General features: G+C 48.8%; 1 pseudogene across 1 annotated transcript; it reads right to left on the reverse strand.

Moving 5' to 3' along the window:
• Positions 1 to 9,972: 9,972 nt before the first annotated feature.
• On the reverse strand, positions 9,973 to 10,973 carry LOC306665226 (large ribosomal subunit protein uL10-like; annotated as a pseudogene). The gene has a single exon. The product of its transcript is annotated as a large ribosomal subunit protein uL10-like (transcript).
• Between the last annotated feature and the right edge of the window lie 2,000 nt (positions 10,974 to 12,973).

The following is a 12,973-nucleotide window of genomic DNA, read 5'->3' on the forward strand; positions in this document are numbered from 1 at the left end:
CATAAGTCAATAATAGTTAGCGACTTCTGTGACTTAAAACAAATGAAATCAAAACGGGTGAACACCAACTGCAGGTGAATACAGCAGCAAGGTGAATAGAGTAAAAACATGTGGAGGTTTGTGTATTTAAGAGGAGAATAAGGACATTAACTTTGTGGATGTGCATTACTTCCTTCAGGGTCACTACTGGAGGATAGAAATAGACTTCTTCTGTTCTCAATCAGTTAAAGGGGAAAGTTAAATTGGTTAAAAAAAAAAAAAAAAAAAAAAAAAAGAAAGAAAAAGAAAAAGAAATGAAACTCAAAGAAACTCAATTAATCTCCAGAAGGCAAAAAAGAAGAAACACACGCGCGTGTGCACACACACACACACACACAACGTACACACACGGTAAAGGGGAAGCACCAGGGCTGGGGAGATAGCTCAGCTGGTAGAGTGCTAGCCTCCCAAGCACAAGGCCCTGAGTTTGATCCCCAGTACCACACACACACACACACAAAAAAAAAAAAAAAAAAAAGGGAAGCACCAAATAAGATAGTGGAAATAAATAGATCAGAAACTACAATAAATGTAAATGGACTAAACTCTTCAGTTAAAGTGTTCAAACTGTACAGAACCAACAGAAGAAAATCATATGATATTTTTAGAGACATAGCTATAATCAATCTAAGGACAGAGGAAAGTTTAAAGTAAAAGGAAGGGGAAAATATATATTCCAGGTAAGTTTCTTCTTTGCTAGAGCCAGAATTCTACAGCCAGGACGAAGGGTTCACGTCTCCTGCCCAGATTCTGGTTCTCTAAATGCCACGTGCACACGTTGCTCCAGATAAAACTGGCGTTGTCCTGGCTCCGAGGGGCTGTCCTTCTGGTGGTGGAGTCCAGGGCCTCCTGGTGCTGAGGACCCACTGCAGCAGCCATGGATCTCCTTGGTGGCTCCTCAAGAGCCATGGAAGGCCACCCTTTCCCTCCAGGGTTAAGAAGTCAAAGATGACACTATGACTCAGATGTTGAGGGAAGAGAATTGTCAACCTAGCAAGGCGTACCCAGGAAACCTGTTGTCCCAAGACCATCGGCCTCCACTCCTGTTCCCTGTAAAACTGCAGGTTTCCCGTTTTCTTTCTGCACAGCCACTCTGGATCCGCCTCTTATTTTTCTTCACGGAACTTTCTCCCCGCTGACATACTGTATACTTTGCTTATGCCTTGGGTTGTATCTCCTTCCTCCTTCCATCCCAGTAGAAGATAAGTTCTGGGAACACAGAGATTTCTAGGGAATGGGTAGTGTGTCCCTCAGTAAGTATTTCTGAGACCGAGGGTGCCTTCACATCCTAAAAGGGATCTTAAAGTCACAGAAGGATGTCTAGTGATAAATAACAATAAATTACATTTTAAACTTTCCCTGTTATCCAGTATTATTCCAGGACTTGGTCCTGACCAGCAGACTGTGTCTGCCTCCCTGGACCATCTTTGCCTTTCATTGAAGGCTGCCATTTTCCTCCACCGGGTGGTGGTTTGACTTGATACAGGAGAGATCGTTAATGGCAAGTCCCCAGGACCCTTGCCGGCTGGACATCCATTGAAGTAGAGGTGGTGCATTTCTGACTGGACACTCATTTTTTCCTCACAGAGGAGTTCATACAGTAATGGGGCGAGGGGTGTTGAGGGGGCCGGGATATAGCTCAGAGGTAGAGTGCTCTTCTCGCTGAGACCCTGTGTTCCATGACTAGTACTGAACAACAACAACAGTGGAACAGGAAATGTTAAAAACAAAGAAAACCCCAAACAAAAATAGTAACAAGCACTTCCTTGGCCCCTTGCTTGAATGTTCATCCTCGTTACAGAAAACAGTGAGAAATAATGCTTTCCAGGCTCCCAAGCCACCCAGCCAGTGGGTTTCCAACTCCTGAAGATTCCTCCTTCTGGCTGAGTGTGTGCAAGCAGTGTGTGTGCCCCCACAGGTGTGTATGCGTGTGAGTGTGCATGCCGAGGGTCTGAGTGCGCGTGTAAGCATGTGCTTGTGTGTCCATGCATGTGCGAGTACATGCCTGTGAGCAAGTGGGGTGCATGTGTGTGTGATGTGCATGTGTGGGTCTCTGGGACGCCACATGTCAGCCTTCCTTGCTCTGCTGGCTCCTCAGCGCTCAGGTCACAGTGGAGACGGCCCTGCTGTCCCCATGTGCCTCTGCAGCCCCTGGCCCTCAGGGCAATGAAGCCAGAAGTGGGGACAGGCAGCCAGTGTAGAAATAGGGGATCGAGGAAATGGAGGCCATGAGAGCCATCTGCCTCTGGAAGTTGGAGACCGCCCCTGGGAGAATGGAATGTCAAGGACCTCGGGAGCCCATTGCTTACCAAATTTACGTGTCCTTGTCAAGGACTGTGGGCAGGGAGCTGCTAATGAACGCCCCCTGGGCCCTTGCCTGGCTGAATCACTTTGGCCCTCCTCCCGCCCCCTCTGCTTCTCACTTTAAGCATCTCACCTGCAAAACCAGGCCTAGTCACTAGGCAGGAAGGAGAGATAAGGGGGGAGATAACTGGAGAACCAAAGGGACCTTAGCCTATAAAAGATGTAGGGGGCGCTCGCTTCTTGGGGGATTCTAGAACATCAGCCTTGGCCCCCTTCTCCCTCTGGGGAGAAGTCTGTATTATTACTACTTTTAAATAAAAACCTGCTTAATATGCTTGCCTTGGCTGCTTCTCTAGTGTTCAAACTTCAACATTAGAGGGAGCAGAACTATCACTGGTAAACGGCGGCATCAGCCACACACTACGCCTCCTCCTTGAGTTCCTCCTGCGCCTCTGCCCCATCCTGTAACTTCATGAGCTTCATCCTTCAAGGGACAGAGGGCAGGAGACCCTCTGGTCCCGTCCACCTGCCGCTGGCTGACCCCAGGGAGGCCACACTGCACTCCCTAACCCAGGGCTGTGCCTCCCTGTGTCCCAGCCCTTCTGCTTGAGCTCCTCTAGGAAGAGGCTGCAGGCCTCACCTCTCACCTCGCCTCTGTTTTGAACATATAATATAGGTTGGATGTAATTGTTGAGAACAAGGTGACATCTGTGCAGCCATGTCGTATGAACAAGCCATTTCGGGAACTGGCCCGTAAAACCTCCCCCCAGGAAAGGGCACACAGGTACTACCCTCAAGAGCCAATACAGGACAAACAGGATGTACTGGGCCCCTGGGGTTTATCAAGGCTGTTAAGAGATATCTGTCTGAGAAATGGGCAGCTGCCAGGGAACCTTATCTATCAAGGACAGGGGAGGGGGCCTAGCCCTGACTCATCTCCTGCATAGTTCACCCCCTCCCTCCTCCCTTCTTCCTCCAGGACCATTCAGTTTTGGTGGGACCCAATGAGATTCAAATAATTTGGCAGGACCCAACCAAAAGAGAACCAATGTTTAGCTGTTCCAATGTTAACCAATAATGTACAGGTCTTTGTATGTGAATGATCAGAGATTTCTTAAGTAGAGTGCTTTCTCAGCCCTCGGGGCCGCTCCCCACTCAGCCATGGTAGTGGTCTGAGAGGCTGGTTGTGGTCCAGGCTCGAGCTTGCAATAAAACCTCATTGTGTGATTTGCATTGCTGTGTGTGCACTTTGACTCTCTGGGGATCGGTCGATATTGAACCCCAATATAATCAGATCTCAAAACCACACTCTTCTGTATAATAATATAGGAATGTTCCCCTTAATGCAACGATTATGCTTCTTTTTTATAAATTCTATTATAATGGCATATATATACACATCTATATTTATGTATGTGTGTGTATATATATATATACACACACATATATATGTATATATATATATATACACACACACACACACACACATTTTCTTTATTGTAACTTCATATTTTAGCTACTTAAACCAAGAGGCTTATACTTCATCTGTGAAGATACTTTTCTTCTCTTCTCTAGAAATTTCTTCTTGGCATTTATAAACACCCCTTGGACCCTATACTTTTCTCCCCATCCTTTTGGAGCTGGGTGCACTCAGCTTTTGGAAACAATACTTACTAGTTTTTGTAATCTCGCTAGTTCTTTTCTCCTCGTAATTGCTCTTTGGATTTTCTCCAACACGTTAGCATTTATCTCCAATTAAAAGGTGCCAAAAACATGGCCGCATTTCTTCCCTGAGCTGGGAGCTAAGCTAATTTACTTCATAATTGAGCCAGTCCTCATCTAACTCTGAATACAGCCAATTGAGCTGTGAAGGAGACAAAATATCAAACTTCAGACGCCAGGAAAGCCATTTTATAAGGAATACAGTGCCTTTCCAAACTGGGGCCTGCAGTTCTACCCAAAACACAGTGGTTCTCAAACTTTAGAATCAGCTGGAGAGCTTACTAATAAGGTACAAGTTGACACCTACTTCATGCTAAATTAGGATCTTTAGAGAATGGGCCAAGTCTGAAAACCCTGGTGGCAACATGTAAATAACTGAAGACAAATCACCTACTGCTATAGCACAGTAATCCTGATGCTGAGCTTGTAACAATTTGAATCATTTTTATGCATTTCAGTAAAAGAAAGAAAGTAAGAAAGGGACACCAGTCACGAGTGAGTGCAAACCTCAGGGCCTTTGCACTTGCTGGTTCCTCTACCTGGAATGCACTTTCTCTAAAAGCCATTTTCCTGCCTCCTGCTCATCATTCAGTACCCTGGCCAGAGAAGCTCCCCATGATGATCTAACGTAAAAAAACCTCACCTCTTTTCGCTCCTACTTTCCACTGCCTCACTGTTTTGTTGTCTTCGTAGTACTAACCATTGTTTGAAATTTATTTGGCTGATAGATCCATTATTATTTTTTGACTCTCTCCTGCGTTTAGAATGTGCTTCCCAAATCCTCAAGCCCAGGGAGGATGACTAGGTATGCTGTGTTTATCCTATACACGGTTTCACCTGATCTCCACAGCAATCCAGTAAGCCAGATCGATTCTGCCCATTTTGCATATGGGTAAACTGAGACTCAGAGCAATAAAGTCACTGGTGCCAAGGTCATGGTTTAGCAGGTCGTGGCATTGGAATTTGAAGGCAGGTCTGATAGCATCTGTCAGGTGACAGGAGGCGCTGCGACTGAGAACAGAGCTGCACGTCCTCAGCCACCCCCAGGTGCCTGTGTGGCGGGGTGACAGAGGGGCAGACCTTCATGTACAGTGATAGGTGAGGTTTGGAAGTGGTGATGACAGCCCGGGGGCAAGGGGCTCGCCGTGAGTCCCCCCTTTCTCTGGGAAAGTCACCACCGAGCACCAAATGACTCTTCCCTCCGCAGCCCTGTTGCTGCACCTGCCGCTGTGGCCGACCTCGCGGAGGACTGTGGAAACCTCCTTCCGGAGGCCGGCCTTCCTAGCTGGCCTGTGCAAGGCCCCCATGCTCAGGGCTCCCCGCAGCTCTGTGTCGGCTCCAGCAGCCTCCCTCCCCTTCCGGTCTCCAACTTGGGCACAAACCCTTGTCCAGCCCTGGACGGTTCCTCCCCAGGCTGAGCGCCTGCCCGCCGGAAACCCCTCTGCCCGCCCGGGCCCCGTCGGCCTCTCCTCCACGCACCCTCGGCCCACACCATCTCCCCTCTCCAGCTGGTGGTCACTTGCTTGTCTGTGTCCTCCAAGAGGTCACGTTCATGGCCGCGCTGCTGGCGCTGGCGTGGTGCCTGACCTCGGGAAGGCGGCTGATCCCTTTTTGTTTTTCTTTTGGTGGATGGGAGTCTGGTATCCGCGGGGGTCCCGGAACCACTCTGTCGTGGATACCAGGGATGATTCCATATAAATGCATGAGCAGAGCTGTGTGCCAGTGAAATTCTTAAGGATGCAGATGTTTGAATTTCATACAATTTTCAGGTGCCTTGTAATGCCAATTAATTAATTCATTTATTTGTTTTTGGTTACAGGGATTGAACTCAGGCACACTCACCACTGAGCCACATCCCCAGCCCTGTTTTGTATTTTATTTACAGACAGGGTTTCACCAAGTTGTTTAGTGCCTCGCTGTTGCTGAGGCTGGCTTTGAACTTGCAGTCCTCCTGCCTCAGCCTCCCGAGCTGCCTGGCACCCGCCTGGCAATGTCATTCATTTTTATTTTAAAATATCCATTTGAAAACTTATGAATCATTTTCAGCTCATGGGCTGTATGCCACCAGGTGGAAGGCTGGATTCGGGTCTCAGGCCACAGTGCGTGGTCGCCTGGTTTTCGAGTTAATGACTGACCTTTGTGGAGACGGATGTGTCAATGGATGAATGCCACATGACTTGGAGTGGGTCCATAGACTAAGGCTCTAAGATGGGAATGCAAAGAGGGGACTCGGATCCTACCTAGGCTCTCAGAGAAGCATCACCAAGAGTGATGTTAGGTCTACGTTTGGAGGAGAGTAGGTTTCCCAAGAGAGGGTGGGGGCGGGGGGGACCCTCAGGCCATCAGGAGAAGGTCTGGGACAAGGGCACAATTGTGCAACGTACTGAGCTGCTTAGACTAGTGGGCACACAGGATGCAAGGTGGTGGTGCTGCCAGTCACGGTGATGCACTCCTGTGATCCCAGCAACTCAGGAGGCTGAGGCAGGAGGATTGCAAGTTGGAGGCCAGCCTTAACAACTCATCAAGACCCTGTCTAGGCCTGGTGGAGGAGTTGGGGTGGGATGGGGGTTGAGACTGGAGACGATGGATCAGATTTTGTTTCAAGCCATCAAGTCTGACTCAATATGCCAAGTGAGCCAACCAAAACCTGAACAGGGAAAGCACCCGGCGAACACAATTTTGTAATAAGAATTTTGGGGCCTAAAAGATTAAAGAATTCACTGTACCGAAAGCAACTTAAGAAGTAAAAGGACCAGGACAGCCGAAGGCTTCTGTTGCTTGTCTGATCCTATTTTGTGATTGATTATCCTCCCGTACTCTTTTATACACTCAGGGATTTTATCTGTGGAGAGAGATGTGCACATAGGTGGACGTAATACCATGCTTTCCACATGCTCTGCTGCTGGCTTACTTATTTAATGTCATGCTTTGGAGGCTCATTCACATTGGTACGTGTCATGCGAGTTTATTCATTTAACTGCTGCGGAAGAGCCCGTGGTACGAACAGATGGTGATTTATTTGTGCAGATGAAGAGCTAGTCTGTCTATTGTTTCGTCCACTTTTCACTTTGTTCTTTGGATGCACAGAAGTGTTACTTTTAGTGTGGTCTTTGCTCTAGAAGAAAAATCCTTCTTACCTAAAGACTATAAAGACATCCGATGACATTTTCTTCTAAAAGTTACCAAATTTGTCCTCTCTGCAGGAATCTGATTTCCTTTTCCCTGCGTGGACAGGCAGTGGTTACGGCACCTCTAGCTAATCGTCTGCGTTTCCCCCTTTATGGGCCAAAATAAGGTCCCCACCCAGGTACTTAGGCCGCAGCTCTGACCCCGAGTGTCTCAGCGTGTGACCGTGTTTGGACAGAGGGTTTTTAAAGACAGGACGAAAGGGAGGCCCTGAGCCCATGGGACTGGTGTCCTTATCAGAAGATAGAAGAGACCCGACACAGAGAAAAGGTCATGTGAGGACAAGGGAGAGGCGGCCATCCAAACCAAGGACGCCCTAGGAGAAACCAAACAGGCCAGCACCCAGATCTTAGACTTCCAGCCTCCAGAACGGTGAGAGAGACATTCCTGCTTTTAAGCTGCCCACTTTGTGGAATATGCTAAGGCAGCCCTCACAAATGAACAGAGGGAGGCAGGTTCACGGACACTGTCTATGGTGCTAGGCCATTCTAAGCCTGTTGCTTTTCTCACGCTGAGCTCTGCTGCTTCATGGTTGCAAGATAACATTGCAGCTCCAGATATTGCGACTACATTCCAAGGCAGGAGTCAAGTGCAAGGTGAGGGAAGCGTGGGATGGCCGAGGCCTTTTTTTTCCTTAATGGTGTTCCATTATTGGGAGAAAAAAGGTATTTCCTACAATCCCTGCTTTTCCAGGAGATTTCTCTTATAAACTTTTGGCCAGAACTGTCCCAGGTAGCTATTCTGGCTGCAAGGTAGGTTGGCGAGGGGCATGTGGTGAGGTGCGTATAGAAGCTTCCCTCCTCTGCAGTTTGAAGCAGATAAGAGGTAGACAGTGTTTTAGTCAACGTGTCCATTGCTGTGACCAAAGGACTTGACAAGAAGAATTAGGGGAGGAAAAATGTATTTGGTTCATGGTTTCAGAGGTCTGAGTCCACAGACGGCTGACTCTATGACCCTGGGCCCAGGTGAGGCAGAACATTGTGGTGGAAGTGTGTGGTGGAGGAAGGCAGCTCAGGATATGGCACTGGGGACAAAATGTAGACCCCAAAGGCATGTTTCCAGTGACCTGCTTCTTCCCGCCATACCCTACAGTCACCAAAATCTTGGTCCTTGTCTTGAAAGTCAATCTGACAATGAGGACAAGATTTTTTTTTTTTTTTTTTTTTCTGATACCAGGGATTGAACCCATGGGTACTTAACCACTGATCCATATCTCCAGCCCTTTTTAGTATTTTATTTAGAGATAGGGTCTCACTGAGTTGCTTAGGGCCTCGATATGTTGCTGAGGCTGGCTTTGAACTTGCGATCCTCTGCCTCAACCTCCTGAGTCACTGGGGATACAGGTGTGCACCACCATGCTCAGCTGAGGACAAGCTTTTGAGAAAAAGAAAAAAGAAGTTTTATTGCTTTGCTAGCAAAGAAGAAATACAGAGGACTACTCCTGTCCTGACGTCTTTGATTCTGACATCAGGGAAGAGGAATTTTAAAGAGGCGTTTCAAAGGTACATTCTAGGTGTGCCCTTGTCAGAGGTCATAATTCTCTTGTGGCCTTGAAAGATGGCCATTTCTTAGGCCTCTGGTGGCATCCCTGAAATCTGTGGAGTGTGTGTGCTTACGGACAGATAACCCAGGATGGGAAGAGGGGTAATATTGCTTTCCTCAGGGTTAGGAGCAGGAGAGAGAGAAGACAGAGGAAAATACACATACAAAAATGTCCATTTTAAAATAAGCCACAGCCAGGTATAAGTAATCCCAGTGGCTCTGGAGGCTGAGACTGGAGGATCTCAAGTTCAAAGGCAGCCTCAGCAACAGCGAGGCGCTAAGCAACTCAGTGAGACCCTGTGTCTAAATAAAGTGCAAAATAGGGCTGGGGATGTGGCTCAGTGGTCGAGGGCCCTTGAGTTCAATCCCCAGCACCCTCACCCCGCCCCCCCCCCCCAAATAAGCCACAGTGGTAGGGCAGCCAGGATTAGACTCCAAGCAGGAAGTGGACCCGTTAGGCTACCTGCCTGCATTACCACCGAGTTGATCCATCCGAGAGCGTTAACGCTGATGCGGTTAAGCCTCTCACAGCCCAATCATGTCATCTCTGAACTTTCTTGCATTGCTGCGTACATGAGCTTTGGTGGGACACCTCGTATCTGACAGTGGTTTTGAACTGGGCTGCCCACAGCATCTGTTCCACGGGGAGTGCTGGGCAGAGGGGAGCAAGGAGTCACCTTGCCTTTCCTCTTTCCTGATGATCCATTTTGATTCAATAAGGTGATTGGAGGAACAAGGATTTCTTTCAAAATGTGGTTTAGGATATAGCTTTAGGACCAAAGTGTTAATATTTGTGGTATTTTGGGAGACCATAAGCTTATCACATATGCTTTCCCTGATAACAAAAATGCTGACTATGATGTCTCATTTCTTTGTTGCCTGACAGCTAATTATATTCAGAAAAGCCAGCTTCTGGGCAGGATGCATATTAGAAAATCCAGCCCCCCACCCATCTTCCTACCTGAGCTCCTGCGCCTTTCTCCTAAGTACAGAGCGGAACAGCTCCTGAGAAGTGAGATCTGAGTTCAGGTTCCTTCTGGGAATGGGAAAGTGTGCTGGGTTGTAGGTGTGGTGTTAGGGCTTCACATTTTGGAAGAAGTATTTCCCTCATCACTTGACAGGGGATAAAAGGGTCAAGTAGCATATATATATATTTAAGAATAAGCCTTTATTTCTTTGTTTTGCATACAAAGCTGACCGAGTTGTTGCTTTTTGGTGATCAGTGGAAGAGACCAAATTCCATATTCTCATCTGATTCTTCGGACTCTTTCTTGGCTTCAACCTTGGCTGGGGCCGCAGCAGCAGGAGCAGCAGCCACTGGGGCAGCAGCCACAAGTGCAGATGGATCAGCGAAGAAGGCCTTGACCTCAGCAGGTGGGAAGGTGTGCTCGGTCTCCACGGACAAAGCCAGGACCCTCTGGTACCCGCGGATGATAGAATGGGCATTGTCGCAACAGCTGGATAACCAATCTACAGACAAACACCAGCAACGCTGCGGACGCCCTCAGGAAGTGAGCGTGCGGTCTCCCCTCTGAGGTCTGCTCTGTGAGGTCGAGCACTTTAGGGCTGGAGAAGCCGCCATCGTCACACACCTGCTGAGTGATCAGCCCAGAGGAGAAGGGGAGGTGTTCGGCACGTTCCGCAGGGTGGCTCACACCCTGTCTCTGGTCTTCATCAGCTGCACGTCACTCAGGATTTCCATGGTGCCCTGGAGATTTTTATGGTAATACCTAAAGCCTGGAAGAAGGAAGTCTTCTGGGGCCCCAGACCAGTATTCTGGCTGGTACACTGACTTCACACAGGGCAACGGCACCAGTACGGGCAGCAGCTGGGACCTTGCTGGCCAGCAGCATGTCCCTGATCTCAGCGAGGTCCTCCTTGGTGAACACAAAGCCCACATTCCCCCTGATGTGAGGCAACAGTTCCTCCAGAGCCGGGCTGTTTTCCAGATGCCCTCCAATGGTGACCACAGCCACCTCGGAGGGACCTGCGGATTTGCTGCACCTGCTTGGCGCCCACCTTGTCTGCTCCCACATGAAGCATTTTGGACAGTCATCCAAAAGCTGGATGATCTTAAGGAAGTAGCTGGACTTCCAGGTCGCCCTGCCTTCCCTGGGCATCACGGCGATGCGTCAGGGATGGCCACCCAGGGTTTAAAGACGATGTCACTCTCACGAGGACACCTGGCGAGAGAAGAGCCTCAAGTCGCATATTTTGAGTCCTTCCTGTGTCCCAGTCCTGTGTGTGCTCAAGTCAGGAGAGAAACTTAAAACACACCAAAATAAAACAGGCCCAGTGTTCCCTAGGAAAAGGGTCACTGTCTTGGGGCCCTTATCCAGTTCTTTTTTTTTTTTTTTTATTTGAGACTGGAGGCTCATTAAGTTGCCCAGGCTGACCTTGAACTCGCAACCCTCCCAAATAGCTGGGATTATAGGATGTGCAACCACGCTCTGTTGCCCTTATCCACGTTCCTTTCCTTCTTGTTGGTACTGGGGATTGAATGCAGCGGGGCTCAAGCACCGAGCCACATCCCCAGCCCACTTAGCCCATCTGATACTTTTATTCTGAGCCAGGATCTTGCTAAGTTGCTGAGGCTGGCTTTGAACTCCTGTATCCTGATCTATTCCCAAGAAGCCTTTAGAAACCTGCAGCAGAAACTTTCTCTGCCTGGTTCCCGGCATGTGGGTGACCTAGGAAAGGCCCCTGCCTCCTCTTGCAGCCCCAGCCTAACCCTGTCAATGCCAGAAAAGCCAAAGAAGCCTGAGAGTCTCAAAATACAGAGCAGGGAGATCCCGGGACAATGGGAGGATGTGACCCGGTTGGGGAGAAACGTGAGTGTGACAGAAGAGGTTTGCGCTCAGCACTTGGGAGTCTGGGTGCAAGCTCTCTTCTCTTCCCGGCCTTGCTGCCTGGGGCAGGACCCAGCCTGCTTCTCGGGAGCTGCACTGCAGTGCGTGTCCTGTGCTGCGGCCCAGAGTGGGGGACGCTCGGAGGGCAAGCAGACCCGGTTGACTGCTCCAGTACTGCGTCCCTCGCCCTCCTTCTCCTCCTCCCTGTCCTGGGAGGTAACTATGGTTCAAGGGAAATTCACCTTGAAGAGCATCGCCTGGGATGGAGATCAGAAGCTGACCTGAGGGTGAGGGTCATGCCGAGAGGGCCAAGTCCAAGTGTGTGTGTGTGTGTGTGTGTGTGTGTGTGTGTGTGTGTGTGTGTGTGTACAGGTCTGTGGTCAAGCTCAGATTATGCTTCAAGGGACTTGCTCTCTTGTCTTGGGCCACACACTTTCCTCATTTTTAAAAATTTTATTTTTGCATTGCAGATGGACACAAAGCTTTCATTTTATTGGTTTATTTTATGTGGTGCTGAGGGTCGAGCCCAGTGCCCCACACATGCTCGGCAAGCCCTCTGCCACTGAGCTACGGACCTAGCCCCACTTCTCCTTCTTACATCTGACAAGAGCCACACGCATGGGGCCTGGACTTTGGCCCTTCCCACAAGATAGCATTTCTAGGCAGCAGAGGGGGACAGTAAACTCCCAGGAGAAAAGCAACTCCCAGATGTATGAGGAGAAAGAGATGCAATGAACCGAGCAAGCGCCCTGGCAGAGGGGAGACCTGGCACTCACCAAACGCCTCTGTGGTCACACGTCAGGCCTTCCTGGCAGTCGGGTGGTTGAGTTGACTTGTTCTAGTGGGTAGGATGTGAGACAAGGGAGTTCTTCCTGTTGTCCCCTTACTACTCTTGGGACCAACAATGAAGCACTCAAAGATGGTGGAGCTGTAGTAGGAAGCAGTTCAGGTCATGGATGCCAAAGAGCAAGGGAAGTTGTCTGACTGAGGGAGAAATAAAGCTGGGTTGCTTTAACTGCTGAAATTCCGAGGATCGCTTGTCACTGTGGCACATCCTCACCTGTCCTAATTATTACATTACTGTGAGATCCAGGAACGGTCACAGATGGAGAATTTGAAGCAAGCACAATAAAGAACCAAAGAGATGGCTTGAAGCAGAGACAAGAAACTGTAAAGGAGACCAGGCGGGAGACACTGATTATATTAAAAATACCCATTAAAATATACTTGACAGATGGGATATAAGTGAAAGAAAAAAAAAAGTGAATAAATTTATATGCCGGGCCAGTCATAAAGAATGTTGCTGTTTTTACTTTCTCATCAACAGCAGT

Source organism: Sciurus vulgaris (genome assembly GCF_902686455.1).
Source record: "Sciurus vulgaris genome assembly, chromosome: 7".
Taxonomy (NCBI): domain Eukaryota; kingdom Metazoa; phylum Chordata; class Mammalia; order Rodentia; family Sciuridae; genus Sciurus; species Sciurus vulgaris.